The sequence below is a fragment of the Camarhynchus parvulus genome, chromosome 2, assembly GCF_901933205.1.
Source record: "Camarhynchus parvulus chromosome 2, STF_HiC, whole genome shotgun sequence".
In the NCBI taxonomy this organism is placed as follows: domain Eukaryota; kingdom Metazoa; phylum Chordata; class Aves; order Passeriformes; family Thraupidae; genus Camarhynchus; species Camarhynchus parvulus.
In genome coordinates, this window is record NC_044572.1 from 89,016,229 (window position 1) to 89,035,737 (window position 19,509).

The window sequence follows — 19,509 nt, forward strand, 5'->3', positions numbered from 1 at the left end:
GCAATGCCAAGGTAAAAGAAGTCTAAAAAGAGACTAGTTAAAAACTGGCCAGACTACATAGCTCAAAGAACAATAATCAATGGCTCAATATCTAACTAGCAAGCAGTGAGCAATACTGGACTGATCTTGTTCAGCTGGTTGACTAAAAAAACAGGATGATGAAAGCAAACTTGCAGATACTAAACTAGAGACAAGGACAGAAATTAGCCCATAGAGTTTTAGTCCAGAGTGATTCTCAGATGTTTGAAGTTTAGGTCAACAGAAACCTCCTCAGGTTCAGTGAGCAGTTATGCAAAGTTCTGCACCTGCACCAAGTAGGCACCATTTTAGAACCAGCAAATTTAATATCGACGCAGATGAAAGGCCATGAGGTTACAATGAATATCAAACAGAACTGGAGTTAGCAGTACACTCTCTCCACAAATGGTATATGCCACACCTGTTTAGTTTTGGCCAGCCTAGTGCAAAAGAGGTGTTGAAAAATTCTCAAGGGCCCAGTAGCAAAGTATCAAGACGATTAGGAGTATTAACAAGTCTGTTGTAATGCCTTAAAGGAGATACTGAATAAAGCCTACTCATAATAAAGAATACAGGAGTCTAAGGCTGGGAATCTGTGAGCAGCCTACACCCAGATGAAGTACAGTTTAGGGGATAAAAGAGCCAGGTGCTTTTCAACAGTGACAAATGATATTACAGGGAGAATTGACCACATGCCATGGTTTGAGATATTCATACTGGATATTAGAAAAAATATTCTCCACTGAGAGAGTAGAGTAAAACTAAAACAGAATGATCAGCAGAATGGTACCCACAGGTATAGTAGAATCTCCATCCTTGAAAGTTCACAAAACTTGGCTGGAAACTTGGTGACCTGATCTAGTACTGGCAGCATCCATCCCTTCAGTGGGATTAGATGATTTCCAGAGCTCCCTTCTAATCAGCATTTCTATGATTTTATGAAGAAGCCTAGTAGAAAAGTAAATGTAGAATAGAAAAGCTAGTGTGCTGCACTGAAGAGGGGAAAAAGAGATTGAAGGTGAAAGATAAAACAGCAGTGAAAAAAAGCTGCTCTCTTCTTCAGTACAGAAGGGGAAAGCTTGAATTAGCTAAGGCTGGTGCTGGAAAAGAGTTTGTATACAGAGTAGTCACAGGGACAAGGGAAGGGAAATCAATCTACAGATGAGAAGCAGGATGCAAAGGAGAGAATTGAGGTTGTGGATCAGGCTGAATAATAGATAGGTCCAGCATAAATAGTGAACTTCTCATTTAAAAGAGTTGACAGATATGTAACAAAAACACCCACACACCAAAAATCACAAAGCCTCTGCACATGAACCTGAAAAGCATCCTGAAAACAGTCGGTGTGAAAGAAACTGCTGGTCAGCCTTTGGCTGTGTCACCAGAAAGTGTTCACTGCAGTGCAGCAAGAATTATTAAACCAAGCAAAAGAAAGTGCTTTAGTTTTGTTCTGCCATGATTTAGGAATGGTATTCCCCAATTTAGTACTCCTGCTAAAAAGACCATGCACACTCCCCTTCCTGTCCTTCCAATGGAAGGCACAAAAGGCAGGGATTATGACTCAAGATAAGAACAATTTGCTGGAAACAGCAATAAGACCAGAAAACAGAACGGTAACAGACATGATAATTCAAAACATCCATGGATATGTACATGTTTTTGTTAGTGACAGGCTTGCTGTTACTCATAAGAATAATTTAAAAAATAAACTAAATGAAAAATAAGAATTAATCAAATGGTATCTCTTCTTAGGGGGGCTTAGAGAATGCTACTGAAGTGAAGGAACATAAATGTGAGAAGTGATGGGTAGAGAGAAAGAAAAACATATAGCATCAGTATATATGAGAACATATAAATTTCACAAAATCAGTGAAAAAGCTATTCTTTTCACTGGGAAACAGAGCCAGCATGTTGATTAAGTAGATGACCAAGTAGATGAGTCAGAAAACCAGAAAATCCCAAACTGCCAGTGCGAGAAACATAATATTGACTAACTCAATCTAAAAGTACTGCATTAAAGCTGATAAGACTGTATTTGGAGAAGTTAACCCACAATTTTTGGAAGTCTAAAAAGGTTAATAGTACTGCCCATCATATAGAAGCTTAAACAGCAACTGCTGCAGGTAGGATGATTGGAAATCTTTTGGAGTAAAGTAAAACTTACCTTTTTCCTAAGGTTTTTAAGGTAATGAAAGACATAGCTGGCATGAGTGTTACCTAGAAGCATAGAAAGAATAAAAAAGGAAGTTACTTAAATTAAAATACAATATTGAGGTAAACTGGACTTTAAATGAAGCCTTTTCTTTGTGTGTGTGAAATTAGATTTGTTGTTTTAAAAGAAATCAGGTTCTGAAATAACCTTCCAAGAGTGGAGGATGAATTAAAAAAATTAACATCTTTTCAAATTGGAATTCAGATTAATTGGAGTTTTATATCTGAGCTTAATATCTCCAGCACAAAAGACTGAAATCTGTGATTCAGAAAGTTCTTTAATTCCTCTTTTACTTTATTCTTGTTTCATTATCATCAGCTTTCAATGCCACAACCATTCACAAAGGCAAGTATATGTTTCAGTTTGGGAAACTCTTTGTAGTTTTTTGGAAGCAAGGTAGGACCTAGAGCATTGATTACAGACAATACCTTCACCAGAGACTTTGCTTCTTTTAGATGAATTAAGAACACTCATTAAAAAAAAAATTAGTAAAATGCTGCAGTTTTATTGTTTTCATGTAATCTTTGATGAAGTTCTATATATCAAAAGAACAGATATGGTTAAATATAGTTTTAACTTAATCCTTGCCTTTCATGGAATGGTTTAATCATGACTTTCATTCTGAAGTAGGATCTGATATCCCTCATATGTAATAAGTTGTATCTTGTAAAGTCATCATAATCAGATGAAGTCCCAGGTGACTGGAAAAAGGGAAAGAGTGCCTACCTTTAAAAAAGGTGTAAAGTAGGACTCTGGGAGCTACCAACCTGTCAGCCTTACCTCTGTGCCCAGGAAGGTCACAGAACAGACCCATAGAAGCTGTACTGAGGCACATAGATGACAGGGAGGTAATTGGAGGCAGCCAGCACCGCTTCATCAAGGACAAATCCTGCCTGATCAGCCTAGTAGACTTCTATGATGGAATGAATACATCAGTGAACAAGGAAAGGCCTACAGATGTAGTTCATCTGGACTGCTGTAAAGCATTTGATGTGGTCCCTCACAACTTGCTTCTCTCTGAATTGGAGAGAAATGGATTCAGTGGATGGACTGTTAGATAGAGAAGGAATTGGTTTCACAGTTGCATCTAGAAGGTAGTGGTCAACACTCAGAGTCCCAGGGGACATCAGTGAAAAGTGGCGTCTTTCATATTGGGACAGGTGTTATTTCATATCTCCATTAACGACATGATAAAGAGATAAAGAGATCCAGTGTACCTTCAGCAAATTTGCAGATGACACTAAATTGAGTGGTCCAGCTGATGTGTACTGGAGGACAGGATGCCATCCAGAGGGACCTGGACAAGCTTGAGAAGTGGGCCCATGAGAATCTTGTGATGTTTTAACAAGACCAAGTGCAAGGTGCTGTACCTGGACTGGGGCAACCCTTACTATCAGTAGAGGCTGGGGGATGAAAAGATCAAGAGCTGCCCTTCTGAGAAAGATTTGGGGATGCTGGTGGATGAGAGGCTGGAAATGAGCTGTCAATGTACACTTGCAGACCATAAAGCCAACTGTATCTGGGTTGCCTCCGAAGCAGCGTGGCCAGCAGGTTGTGGGAGGTGATTCTGCCCCTCTACTCCTGTTTGGTGAGACTCTCCCTGGAATACTGCATCCAGCTCTGGGGTCCCAGCACACAAAGGACACTGACCTGTTGGAATGAGTCCAGAGAAGGTCACCCAGATGATTAGAGAGATAGGGCACCTAGGAGGAAAGGCTAAGAGAATTGAGGTTATTCAGCCTGAAAAAGACAAGGCTTTGGAGTGACCTAATTGTGTCCTTTCGGTAACTAGAGGGAAACTACAAGATGTAGAGAGACTTTTTGCTAGGGTATAAAGTATGACAGGATAAGTGGGAATGGTTTCAAACTGAAAGAGAGTAGGTTTAGATTGGAAATTAGAAAGAAATTGTTTACTGTGAGGGTGGCGAGGCACAGGAACAGGTTGCCCAGAGGAGTTGTGGATGTCCTATACCTGAAAATGTTAAAGGCTAGGTTGGATGGGATTTCTGAGCAACCTGGGCTGGTGAAAAGTATCCCTGCCCATGGCAGAAAGGTTGAAACTAGATGATCTTTAAGGTCCCTTTCAACACAAACCATTCAATGATTCTATACTTCTGTGATTAAGATTCTTGTTCATTCAACTAATAGCCTCACATTCCTTTAATAATTAAAGTATGAATATTACATGGCTATAAAAAATTCCCCACAAGAAAAGCAAAAGCATCAACTTGTAAATCCTTACCAAGGACAGGTGCTGAAATTGAGTGGTTGTAAGGTTTTACACAAATTAAGAGTAACTTAAAAAATTTTTCCAATCTTTTGCAAAATATTAAAAAAAGAGTGAAGAGTTGTATTTTATATACTAACACAGCTAAATACATTTAAGGCAAGAGCCCTTCTGCCTTCAACTTTTCAGATCCCTTCCCCCCTTCTATGTAATTAAGATACCTTGATATATTATTTTGTGCACAGACTAGTACAAATTATGTTTTCACATAGAAATTTGATCAAGCTTGGGTATATTCAACCTATTTGGGTTTTTGCAAGGAAACAAAATCTTTCAGAGGAGACTGACCATGTTTACAAGTTAGGAATACCTAGTGAACAGCCAGTGACAATTCCTGGAGGGTTTCAAAAAGCAATAAATGTTGTCTCAAGGATAAAGATAGCCAGTTCCACAACTCAATTGCTTGCAGAGGAACCTTCAGAGAATTCTTTACCTTGTGGCATTTTTGTACATTGCGGTTTACTTAGTGTTCCAGGATGTTCCTTTAATAAAAGGCCTGTTATTATGTCGAATCCCAGCATGAAGTCATATCCCTTCTTAAATTGATGATAGCTGGACTTCATGGTTTTTTTGTTTGTTTGTTTTATCAGCTCAATAAAAAGTAGACTAGAAACACAGAGTAACTAAATTCTAGGGATCATCTTATAAAGATATGATGTTACTGAAATGTTAGAAATTAAGATATGTACTACAAAACAAGTAGAAATTATGACATTTTTCTGCTAGTGCTTTCTCAAGGTAGGAATTATATGATACTAACTTATTTATTGGACTACTAGAATTATGAAACATATGGTTGATCATATATTTACTGGCCATTTAAGCATGAAAAGGCTGTCTGAAGGAAATTATGTTTGAACTTCTTCTGCTAATTGTTATAATTGTTGTTGTTGTTATATTTCATATATGCTAAAATATGTTCATGTTCATTCCTGAAATTCTGAATTCAGAGATAGCTATCTGATATTGTCCAGTCTGCCCAAAATTTGGACTAAACATGTCTTTGGTAATCTTAAAATAATCTTAGGAATGCAGGTAAATGTGATGGCTACATTTATAGCTATGTATGGGGCTATACTGTGTGAAGCAGGACACAATAATAAAATTCAACTGAATGTCATTCAACACATTGGGTAAAGCCTATCACAGAGATTTAATCAGAAGCTAAACATGAATAATTGGATGTACGTGGTGAAATGTCTTGATTTGCCAATTAAGGCTCTCAACTTATTTCACAATAAGCCCGTATCTACAAGATGAAATATCTGAAAGAAAATCTTATAGTTGTAATCATATTCAAATCATATTCTTATAGTTGTGATCTGGATTAGTATAAGAAAGAAAAGTAAGTATTAATAATGGTTTGCACATGAAGTTTTGATCCTCTTATAGAACACCAAGAAAGTACTCATTTATATTGCTATAAATGCATATAAAATTGCTATTATCTAGGCCAGGGTACTTTGGAGATTCAAATTCAAGCAGCTGCAATGTGTGGCATGAATACTAGATATATTAACTGTAGGCAACAGCAATAACCTTTCAACTTCTTGAGATACCACTGCTGTGATAATTATTGGTATATTATGCTTTCTAAGTACTGATAGATATAAGAATTAGAACATTTTTGTCTCTTAAATTTTACATAACATGTAAATAATGTAGCGGATTTTTTTTCTCATCATTCTTTATTCTCCTGCTAGTTTATCGTGTGGATAGGCTCTCTAAAGCCAGTGCTACCAGGGAAATAAAAAAAAAAAGCCAAATAACTGAACCAATGAGACAATATAGTTGATTTATTAATGAGATGGGATAGTGAGTTTCTTTTTTTTTCTATCGGACATGTTTCTTAATTCTGATTACATCTTTGTTCACAAGATATTGAGTTTGTTTCTAGATCTTTAATATTACTATAATCAAGTTTAACTCAGATGCCAATGCTGAGAAATCACAAAAGAATGTTTTAAGAACTCGACTGACAAGTAAGACATTTCCAGCTGTGTTAGGGAATACAAACAGTGGTACCCTAGGCGAGCACGATATATCATCTCTATTCCCATTGTCACCTCAAGCTAGTCTAGCTTCTGGCTTTGCAAGAGACACTAAGGGACAGGGAAGAAAGCTCAGAATCAGGAGTATGTCTGTCTTAAACTATTTTTCATACACATCGAAAATATCAATGCTACTTTTCACTGAACCTCCAGTTATAAAGATGAGGAACTTCTCACACTTTAAATAAATTAATTATATACTAATTCTGCAGTTAAGTTACAGGTTTTAAGGAACTATTCAAACTTCAGAGGGATTGCATGATCAAACATCGAGGTAAAATTTGATAAGCAAAGTTAATCAGTCATGATTTTATTAAAGATAAGATGATGAAACTAATTTAGACATAGATTGATAGCAAAGTAGGCATGATTTACATTAACACATTACTTATGTTCCTATTATGTGTTGATTAAGTAGCTTCATAAGAAACCTAAAATATGTAATATACTCCCTTTTACAATTGAATTAATTGTTTTCCAGTGGAACCTTTGCAAATACCTGCATGGAAGATGCAAGACACATCAGGGTGCTACACAAGCAAGAACTACTATCAAAATGTGGCATAAAGAGATACATATTGTATAAATGCTTCTTTAAGCATAAGTCCTACTCTTTGCAAATAGCCTTAATTACTGAGTAGCGCTATGGTTCACATAAAAATGCATATTGTGCCCATGTTTTGCTTACAAAACTTGATAATATCAGAAGAACATGTAATTTTCAGAAAAAAAATAAGACTAATAACAGTGACTATTTTGGTAGATTAAGTCCAACATTTATAATCTTTATGTATTTATCAATGTCAGTCAAAAATCTTTGGTAAAATTTCAGTGCTTTGCTTTCTTATCCAGTGTAATAAATAATTTCAGAATTTATGTAAGAATCACTGCTATAAATAAAATATTTTAATCAGAACAAGAGGAAGTGGTTCTAATGCAGATAAGAAATTAGTCACGCTGCATAGCAAAGGCCCACAATTATTACAACAATTTATTTTCAAATGTACTTAGTTAATGGTTAAACAACCAAATCTTGTTAAAGTTGTAGTATCTCATGCTTGGAAAACAATAGGCATGGTTAATAACTGTATTGTCTCATTGTTGAGCTAGTGATAAAGTACAGCCTTGTATTCTCTGCCTTGTGACAGATTTAGTAACATCATGATTTATAAAGGGCGAGCACTGACAATTCAGCAAGTGATACCATTTATTCATAATACTTGGTTTCCAATATATTTTATTTCAAAAGTAGTATTGCAGGTAGATGTGCCGGAAAATTGTTTCTACTGCATGGCAATTATGTTTCCTGAAAACTTTGAACATTTCTATGACCATCCACACTGATAAGCTCAACTGAATGGACACATCTAACACATCTTTACCTTTTAAATAGAAAATATGGGGATATTTATTTATGAATTAATCTCTCATTCATTTTTGAAATTGAAAACCAGGCTCCAATATGTATTTATCAGTTGACATAAACTGAATATATATACTGGGAATGGTTTCCCATTCATTGCTTAATATTAAGTGCTTCTTTTTGCAACACATTTTTAGACATGAAATGAAGTCAGCAATGTTTCCCAGCATCACAATGCATGCCAGGTTCTGATGACCTTTTCTTGCAATATGATGTAATCCAAGGAGTCAGTGAACTGAAGTATAGGTGTAACTATAATCCTTTGTGTCTTTTGAATCTTATCTCTTCCATGTCTATGAGATGTTAACAATACACTCCTTTTGGGAAGAACAGCATCAGATTAGACAAACATTGTGGAGCTTTGAACACAGAGGATCACAGTTTACACTGGGTGTTCAAACACATGCATAAGCAGTTGCCAATCTCAGCAGGACCTCCATTCAAATCAATTTTTTTTTTTGTGAGAACAACAGCATGGAATTTGTCAAGTGATTGGCAGATACCTTGTTAGGATTTCCAAAACCATAGCAAAAAATGTTACATCGTCTCAGATGTATTTAATATTAAAAATATAAACCCCAGCTTTGCCCAAGTCTAGGCTTAGGTTCAACTTAGAAAATTGCTTGGGGTTTTTTTTCTCTAACAAAATGCAATTTGGGCCTGTAATTACAGAAGTAACATTCAATGACTCAATGTGTGAAAACACTGGTTTTAATTTTCCAAGGGGCAGTTCCCTGTGTATTTTTAATTCAGAATAATTTATACATACATATATACATATATACATATGTATATATACATTCAGAATAAATCTTGTGTAAGCATATATATATATATATGAGTGTATTCACACAAATATTCATGAAACAATAATGTTTCTTATAGGGAAAACTATATACAAATACTCTAAGTTAATGATTTCTTTCTTTTGTCCCAGGAGGACAAAACAACAGAATAATATTACTTAACAGTTGCAGTTTGCATATCAGGAAATGTGAATTGGAATGACAACTCTGATACATCAGTGGTGTTGTGTCATGGCACGACTATTTCTCATAACAGACAGCATCACTTGCCCATCAGACCCCACTTGAGTAACACAGACTCCCATTCCTGCTCAGTCTTCCAGACAACCTAAACTAGCTACTTGTTAATCTTTCTGTGACTTTCATAAAGGAAATGGGAGATATTTTTATATATTTACATGGAAAATATTTATATTCCCTCCAGCAACATGTTAATAATGGCATGAGCTGAAAATGTAAATCACCTTGCTGTAGAGTAATATGAGAAATTTCAACATTTACTTTTACTTACACATGGAATAATTTCCATGAGAAGCTGTGTCATGCTAGAAAAAGGTGGTAGATTATGATTGTGAACCACAAATATTTTGTTTATCACAGGAGACAGCATAGGGCACCTTATTCCCCATGTCATAGAATCACAGAATCATTAAGATTGGAAAAGACCCCCCAAAATCATCAACTCTAGCATTTGATTGAACACTACCATGTTGACTAAACCGTAGTACTAAGTGCTTCGTCCAGTCATTTCTTGAACACTTCCTGGGATGGTGGCTCCACCAGTTTCTTGGGCATTCCAATGCTTAGCAACCTTTTCAGTGAAAAAATTCTTTCTGATTCTATCTGAACCTCTCCTGGTGCAGAGGCCATTTGTTCTTGTCCTGTTGCTAGCTGTGTGGAAGAAGAAGCCAAACCCCACCTTACCACAATCTCCTTTCAGGGAGTTGTAGACAATGATAAGGCCTCTCCTGAACCTTTCTTCATTTTATTAATTGATCATGCCATAAGAAATCCTAATAAGATGCAACAGTGATTTCACCTGAGAAGTATGAGCAGACAACACAACCCATCACTCTCTCTCCACTGCTGATTGCTGCATCACTGGATAATGAAACTTATTTCAGAATCGATCTTTTCCTTTTGTCTAGAAACCAGTCAACTCATTTCATGTTTCTCCATTTTGTTGGGCCTATCTTTGCTACTGAAGTCCTGAAAAACTTGTATCCTTAACTGCTATGCAAATAGATAAATTATGCATGGTGAATCATTAAATACAAAGCATATTGCAGATAGGTCTGGGGTTCTTGACTGGAGATGCCAATGAAGTAAAGTCAGACATAGATAAAACAGTGAGCAATTAAAATATAATTTTTTTCATTATGAATGTAAAGTTTGGATATTGAATTCCATCCAAAAGCTAAAGGGTACTGCATGCAACACACAAGAGAATTAAAAAATGACTGATACTTACAGTACACAAACAAATTAGCAGGAGCTGACCGAAAAGATAAGTGTGTTACTGCACATTAAAGTTAGATGTCATTTCCCCTAATATAAGGGTATTCCAATTAGAGTTAACCTGAAGGTTAGCTACTTTCATCTTTATCATCTTTTTGATAGTGTTAGCACAGATGTTGTGGCATCACGGAAATTATATGCATCATAAAAATGCAGCTAATTATCAGTGAACTAGTCACTTCTCATGTAGAATTAGTTTAATATCTTCAAGAGAATGTTTGTGACCCACTTGTCTGATAACAGCATCCATTATTGACCCATGGCATGCCCGGTCTATCTTTCCTTCCTTAAGCTCTAAGAGTCTGGCTGACATTGCATTTTCTTTTGCTGGAGATGAGAATAGTTGGGGACCATAGGGGAGATTAACATTTAGCACCCAATGGGTTTCTTTGAACACACGGAATTTTGTACTTGAATTTGACTTTGCAGAAAGAAATACAATCATTTTGCAGGTGGCATACAAGGATTGTTTGTGCACTCGCAGGATGAACAGGATATGGAGATTTGTGTTTATAAGTATGTAAGAAGATGGTTTTTGTTTATTTGTTATTCGAAACAATATATGTCAGGACTATGGTTTTAATAAGAAAATTATTATGTAACATTTCACAAAGTTGAGGATGGATTTTGAAGGATGACAGACATTTTTGGTGACTAAGCATCACTACAAATTCTGGAGAACATTTGGAAAAGAAAAGCCAAACTCAAGCTTTGAAATATTTCTTCTCACTAGCACTTCAGTTTTTTTAAACTCAGAATTATGTTGATTTTTGGGGTAAAGCAGGATGAAAGACAGACTTTAACATATTGAAATATTTCTCTCCATATTTTAAGAAAAAAAATAGAGCTAAGTACTGTTCAGTGAATACATTATTCAGTGACTTTTGTCATCTTTCATTGAATAAATTATTCAATTACTTTTCTTCTCTGTATTTGACTAGGTTTATTATGGGTATAATACCATTTATTGAACATATTACTCTACAAATATCTATATTATCTGAATAAACTGTTCAATGAGTATTTTCCCCTAGAATTTTCCCACTTTATCCTTTCTTTTTTTTACAATGGAATAGAATAATTTATAATTTTCACATCTGAAAATGGAATTACTGACATGAAAAATTTGCATAATTGAATCTGAAATTTTCTTTTCTGTACTGAAACTTTTTCATCATTTGAAAACATGGAGGTGAATGTGGATGCATCTTATCTATTGTTGCCTTGGTATTCCAAGCCAAGCCATGTAAAACCTACCTGCTAAGTATTATAGCAGTCATAATAACAGACTCAAAATACAATAAGATTCTAGAAATGAAAACAATATAAGATGTCAAAAATGAGACAATACAAGCTAACTGCAACAGGAAATTTTATATGTTCAGAAGCTTGTCTGATATGGCAGATCCTACTGACAAAATTAGTTGATCTATTTGGGGTTTTTTTACTTTAATATGGAATTTCTAGTTAATATTGCAAACAAAAAAAGGGAAAATTGCTGTGCATGAGGGACCTTTTTTTAACAAATGCTTTATTAGCATGTACTGTTTATAATCTCCAGCTGTCTGAAACATTAAAAAGTACTACTTTTACTTAAGGACTCAATCTGTCCACCTGGTCACTAACTGCCCTATGAATCACCTAAACGTTATATGTTACAGCTACATTAATAAAATGCATATTAAGAAAAATGAAGTTAATAATGGATATTTGAACATCTTTTGCATGCAATACCTTTCAACCAGTCACTGTGTCCTTTGCAAAGGAGAGACTCTAAAGAGACTCTAAAGAGTTCTGCAACAAAAATTAGGAAGTCAGAAGCCCCTAGGTAATATTGCATTAATTTACTGTGTGCAAATAATCTGCTGGAACTTCAGCTTTGCAAGGCAGCACTTGTGGAATTCACTTCTAGGAACGCATGATTGGAATGGATCTTCTGAGTGAAAAACTGTCTTTCTGTAGTTGAGACTTCTGTGTTGTGCATTTATATCATCTTTCAAATGTCCATTTAAGATAATTCCAAACGGGGATTTAGGGTTGTCTTCTTATACCATTTTAAAGGCTGACTTAGAATTATACATTCTTGATGGTCTTTCTCATAATTCCAACCTACATTTTCTTAGGACAATTTATTAATGAGCTAATACTGGTCATTGTTTAGCTTAAAAATCTCTCTTCTGTTCCTGATTTATTTTTGTCCTGATGAATAAACGAGGACAATGAAAACACAGAGAGAAATATAATCTTTTTCAGCCGTCACTGAATAAGGGCAGACAAGTAAGCTTTTTTATTCTTTCATGTTCTCCTTGTAGGAAATTTATAATGTAATCAAAACAAGTAGCAAGAACAATATAAGTAATATGCAGCAGGTCTAGCCATGAATAAGGTATCCATTATGTGACCATCAGCAAGTATAAAGAACAGAAAACCACTGCTTGCCACAAGGTGCTAAAGTTCAGACCCAAGAAAGGAACATAAACACCATTTTATGTACTTGTGGAATGTGGATTTTCTTCTTTCTGTTAAGTGAACAAAACTCCTCTGATAAGGAGGGCATGTAAAATGTCTATCCACAGCCACATATGCTGTGGTCTTTCAGGACTTGCTTCTCAAGGCAGAAGCCAACTACAGAATGGCAGAATGATTTCCTTTTCTACTTGGCCTCCAAGCTTCCAGCAATGCAAAATTCAGTGCCAGATGGAGGCAAGGAGGAAAACAATTACAATTCTGAAGGTTGGTAGCTGAAACCTTTAACAGAGATATTCTGTGTTGACATTCTGTTCTGTGTCTATTATTTATGTATGGAATCATCTATGATGAACATTTTCCCAGATTTAATGGATCATGTTGGTAGACATACAGATATAATCCCAGATGTTACAGGATGCTATCCTTGCAGTTTACTATATCCAGAAATCTATGTTAGATGCCCAGGTACTGTAGTTGCCACACTGTATGACTTATATGGATATACCAAATAACATGCAAAGAACTCAATGGACTGCTTTGTTTGTTGCAGGAAATCAACAAAGAAAATTCTGATTCCACTGAAAGCATCATATCTTGACCAAAAATGCACATCTCAGATGATATTTTGAAACAGATTTGAAGGTCTGATGGATATAATCTCACTTAAAGAAATTGCAGATGCATTTTGCAGCACCTCTAATAATTCAGAGCCTCTACCATAATTAGACTTGACAAGCCAAGGTTTTATACTGTACATTTTCACTATTTTCTGGGATAGGACTTCACCTTCTAAGTCATGTTTTTGCCGAACAGGTATTAATCAAGGAAGACTGTTGATTCCTGCTCCATAAGAGCAGGGCCTTCTACAAGGCAGTGACTAGTGAATACCACAGAGCTGTCTTCACCTTTCCAGCCCACTCCTTGACTTGCTTTCATATAAACAAAAGTGTTTTTCCAGTGGTTTTGAAGAAATACCAAGAATAGCTCTTTCATCATAAAGAGCTTTTCCATTATAGAAAAAAAAATGATAAGAAGACATCACACAATACTTGAGTGCAAACTCAAGGTGAAAACCTGGTTTAGGTCAGCAAAACTTGGCATACACTGTCAGCACTTGGTTCACTATCATTAAAATTTCCTATGCAATATCATATATAGTACAGGACTTTTAAGCCTTTCTGGGAAATATCAAGACTCTAACAGCAGGATGATACAAGAGATAAATATTACAGCAATTTTCCCAATAATATCATAAGCCAAAAATAAAAAATATGTGCAGTGAAAATTTTGATATTTTTACAAAAATCACAAGCAGTGAGCCTTTCTTTCATATTTAATAAAGATCTTTCCAGTCAGCTGCAGCTGACGATAAGTATAATATCTTTAAATGGTTAATCCAAGGATCACAGCTCAAGTGCTTTATGTGGTTAGGAGCAAGGAAAGCTGTTAGTAGACTCAGTGTGCATTTCATAAATCCAAGGATTTTTTATTCCTTTTTTTTCTTCTTTTTTTTTTTTTTTTTCGTTTTTCATTTGGCTTTCTACTATATCTTAAATGCTTTATTTTTCAGAGGAGAGATAAGACTTGGTTCTTCACATAAAACTACAGCTTAGCCATTACTTAGTCTTTCTATGTTACAGAAAAGGTCCTGTCTGTGCACAGATGTCTCAGATTAAATTGTATCTCACAGTCCTTACAGTGCTCAGTACTAGATGAACTGCCAAAAGGGCCGTAGGCAAGAACTAAATTGCTTTGGTTTCAGTACACAGTGAATTTGGCTCAGACAAGCTGAATCAGTACATTAAATGCGAATCCCTCACAGATTTGAAAGCAGCCTTTAGCACAATTATTGACTGTGAGTGATGATTATGTCTAATTGAAGGAGACTTTTGCTACCTGTAGCTCAGTTGGAGTCCATGAGAGCCACAGCAAGGCACTGCATCTTAATTCAATGTTCCAGCTTGAAAGAAGCAATTGAACCTAAATCCTGAAGTGTATACACATGGTCGATAAACTTTAATAAACTTTACAGGTTCAGTAACTAGACTGAGTGTACATAATTCAATTTTTTAATTCAGGAAGGGAAAATAGCTAACAAGTATGTTAGGCTACAGTAATGTATTAGTTCATCTCATGCAGAGGCCCTCTCAGTAAAAGGAAAAGATATAGTTTCATGCTTGTCTTTGGAGCAAGTCATAAATCTGCTGTTCTATACACTATATTAATGCTCTACAGGTGGGAGATTACCAGGTTATTTGGGTATGACCCAACTTCAAGTAAATTTGTGAGGAAAATAAACTAATTTGACAATTTTGCATCTTTTGCTATGGAAGTTATGCCAATAATAAAGAGAAATGAATGCTTTTCTTAATAGATTCTGCCTCTCTCCCCAAGACTTTTTGGCATGTTTTCATGGTATAACAACACTGTTGTACAGAAAAAAAAAAAAAGATGTTATTCTATGTCTCAATCCTTCCAAAAAAGGGTTATTGATTTTTCTCAGTGAACAAAAATAGATATTCTCAGGGGCCCTACAATCAGAATTGTGTTATCCTCCTGTTCTATAAAAAACTAAAAATTTGTCAATCTGTTCACAGCAAATATTTCTCTCCCACAAATATGTGATGTGATCTATTAGATCTTTTCTAGGCTTAGATTAGGGTTCCCTTCCATCCATTATTATGATAACATTCACACAGCTCTTTGTGACAATGCATTTTTCATATTTTCCATAAGCATGCAACTATGTGAATCATGAAAACTTTCCATTTAAATTACTCCTTTACTAAATAATTGATATAAAAGGCTAACATGAGCCATACAGGTTGATTATTCCCTCCTTCTAGGAGGCTTACCTATTATGTAGGTCTCGGCTTTTAGCAAAGAAAAATTAATTTGAAATTTGAATCTTGTCTTGAAAAAACAGTGTAAATTGTAGGTTGCATGAGCAGCAGGGAATGAAGGATGTAAAGAGAATCTGTGATAACATAATTTGGCAGAATCCTACCATAATAAATAGTACATGAAAAGCCTTGAAATTTATGGCTAAGTATCTCTAGTTGTTACATGCAGACAAGCCCACAACACCATTTCTATTGAGTCCTTTCGGGTTAACTACCCCAAGACTAGGGATTATCAGAACTAGGTATGTATCCTCTCTCTACATATATTTCCTGTAATTTCCTAGATTTAAAGCAACAAAAGCCATAAAGTGGTCTGCTAGCAGGAAGGTTTAAATTCCCAGCGCAGACTGCAATATCTTGGGCTGATAGATTAACTAATGGCGACACTTTGAAATTTTACAGGTGGATAAACTTCATGAACAACACTCTCCTTCTTGCATGGCTTCCAGATATCTGATAGGAAGGAACAGGCATGTTTTTCCAAGGTTTCAAGGAACCTACACGGTAGTAGCTTTCTCTGTTCTTCTGCCCTATGCTTTAAGTTGTGGATTCATTATTACAAAACTAATTTTGTCTGTATTTATATCTTATCTGCTTTGGCTTTTTGTTATCTTCTGGATATGCTGTTTCTTCCACCCTTCAGATTTTCTATTTATAACTGCCTGCATTCAATTTTTTCTGAACTTTACTACCACCATCTTTATGCCTTCTCATGTTACTCACTATAACCAAACAGTCATCTTCTGTTCCCCTTAGCAATGGGATCTCAGTATTCTTTACTCAGTGCCTTGTAATTAATTTTCCTTTTTTCCTAATTCCAGTTTGCCTACTCTATTCCTGTTATGTGCTGGGTCTGGCATACCACCACTCTTGGTCTCATTCTTCCCTCAATATTGCCTCTTATTTCCCTGGACAGTTTCCTTCCAACATTAGTCAAATTTTCCTTCTCTTCTCAGGCATGCAATCTTCCCCTTTTGGTCTCCTTCCCTCTCTCACGGTTTAGTATGGTAAATCCTTAGCACTGACAGAAGAGGTGAGTAGATTTCTTCAACTCAGTCTGTTTTCCAACAGCACTTCACCCCATGGACACCAGTAACAAATTCATAGGTTTATTCTGTGGGGATATTTTATGCATAACATGCTCAGCATTCCAAGTTGTGGGGAGGAAGAACATTATTTGATCAAATGAGATGTCATCAACCTGCAAAATGCAATATATTTAAGATTTAAAATATGCTATTTATGGTATCTTATCCGAATTCAGCTATTTCAAGATGAATTTGCTCCCCAGCCATTTTCCAAAGCACAAAGCTGCTAAAATATCTGAAAGGAAGGATGCTGGTAATTTTAACAGTGAAAAAAAGAACCTAAACTGACAAACCTAGTTTAAATAAAAACAAATCAGAAAAAAATCAGGCACATGGTATGGGAAACTTCAGTTCAAAGAAGTTATGTCCACATTACAAGGAGATAGAAGTGTACTTTAAAAAGGAATGTCAGGGAACAAACCTTGTTTGCCATATTGTTCATTATTCTGACAAATGTTCCTTTAAAGAAAGGGGAATTTTATCTGAATGGGAACATTGGGAATGAATTGCTTTTTTTTCTTAATATGAGGTTGGTGAAATGACATTTTGTAAACAGTCTGAAATGTTCTGTTTTGTTCCAGCTTTCATCTGGAAAATTTGAATGGTGACACCAAAATAACATTGCATTTTAACAGTCAAACATCAGAAAACAAGTATCTCACAAATAAACCGCACAGGACATTAAGAAGCATCTTAGCTTAGGATCTCAGATTATCATAGGTGGGAGTTTCAACCAGGATCTTTAATAACTGTCAGAGAGTAAATTTTATGTGGAAGTTTATGGAATTTGTCTTTTTCCTTTATCACTATTCCTCCTTTCTTTTTTAAAACTGTAACCTATACAACACTTTCTTGCAAAAATACCCATTTTGTAGAAAGGAAAATTAAAGACTGCTTCAGGAAATAAAATATTGAAGAGAAATAGAAAGCTGTTGCAATTTTTAAAAAAGGCATAAAAAATTGTGACAAAAGGGGAAAATTATATTAAAGTTACCATATATGTTTGAGCCCTGTTGATTAGAGGATCTAAGCTGTCACATACATAGATATAGAACCAGTAACGAAGCTGTCAAAACTCCATAGCACACTCCTGTTTTAATTTTTTGATGCTGTTGAATTAATGTTATTATTTTTCATCATGCTTATTTGGCATTAGCTGAATTTTCATAGAAAGGTTGAATGAAAACTTTGCAATCATTTTCCAAAATTAATTCAGGGTTGGTTTTTTTGTTGTTGTTGTTGTTTGGTTTTTGGGTTTTTTTACTATCTGTTTAGATTTAACCTAGAGTGGCTGGGCTTGAAATGACAATTGCCAGAGAAGTGTCATTCACAATCTTCAAAATTACCCATTTCTTGACATGACAAAAATATGTTCATTTGGTTTCTGAAGACATGGTTCTTTGAGATAGAGTCGTCTATTTTATAAATCTGAGAGGCTTTATAAAATTGCTAATCATATATCTGAGAATAGAGTACTTATGGAAAATCTCAGAGTCTGCTTTTCCAAACTGAGGTACCATGAAACCAAACCTGAGCTGTTATATCCACAACCAGACCCAGAAACCTCACACAGATATTTTGTGGAACACAAATGGGCAGGAAGCCACAACTTCCCGAGAATGGCAACAGATCCCATTTCCTGGTCCTCACTAAATTTTGAAACCAACAGAATCAGGAGCTGCTGTCTTGCACAGAAGAAATATGTCACCAGCGACCAGTTACATCTTCCCTCTCAAGCAGAAGGGCAGGCTGAATTACATTCAGGGTCTGCCAATAAACTTAATCTCCTATTTAGAAAACAGTGAAACGTTGTTCAGAGAAGTTGTGGTTGCCCCATCCCTGGAATTGTTCAGGGCCAGTGTGGTTGGGCCTTTGAGCAACCTGGTTTCATGGAAGGTATCTCTTCCCATGGCTGTGGGGTTGGAATTGGATAATCTCTTTAACAGCACTTCCAATCCAAACAATTCTATGAATACCACTCTTGAAATGTTAAAATTTGCACACACATCTGCTGTTCAGAACATAATTCTAAAACCCACTGAGACAATTCTTTTTTGAGGGTGGGTCACAGATGCAAAATGCAGCTTATCATTACTAGAAATTACTTTTACGCTTGGGACAAAACTCTGTGCAGAGGGTCACAAGGTACTAAGTTTCAAATAAAACTGGTCAAAATTATTATTTCCCACAACATATAGTTAGAAAAATCTTTTTTTGTATCAATGTGTAAAAACTGACAAACTTTTCTCTTTTGAGATTTTAATGAAAATTTAAAACTGTGAACAGCAAACTCTGTAAGTCCTATTTACAAATTCATCAAAAGATTGTGTTTCATGGAAATATTTTTCTTCATGACATACTACATTTAAAAAAATTAAAACAGACTTTGAAATACGTTATTTTGAAAGTGAAATTTTCCATTTTAAAATTATTTCTATTTCATTGCCTTTATTTTATGTCATATCATATTATTAAAAAAATAATTCTGAAGCAATATATTTCAATCATTTTAAAAGAAAATATTTAACAATAGGTTTCCATTTCATTATAGGAAAAAAAAAAAAAGAAAGTGATATTTTTTTCTGTAACATAAGATCTAGTTCTCACCCAGCTATATTTTTTTGTCCCATAGGCCCTAAGCACCCCTCTAAGAACAGATGTGAGCAACAAGGTTTTTCTTTGTTTACAGCATTGGATTGGGGTTTAACTGAATTTAATTATTTCAAAATATATA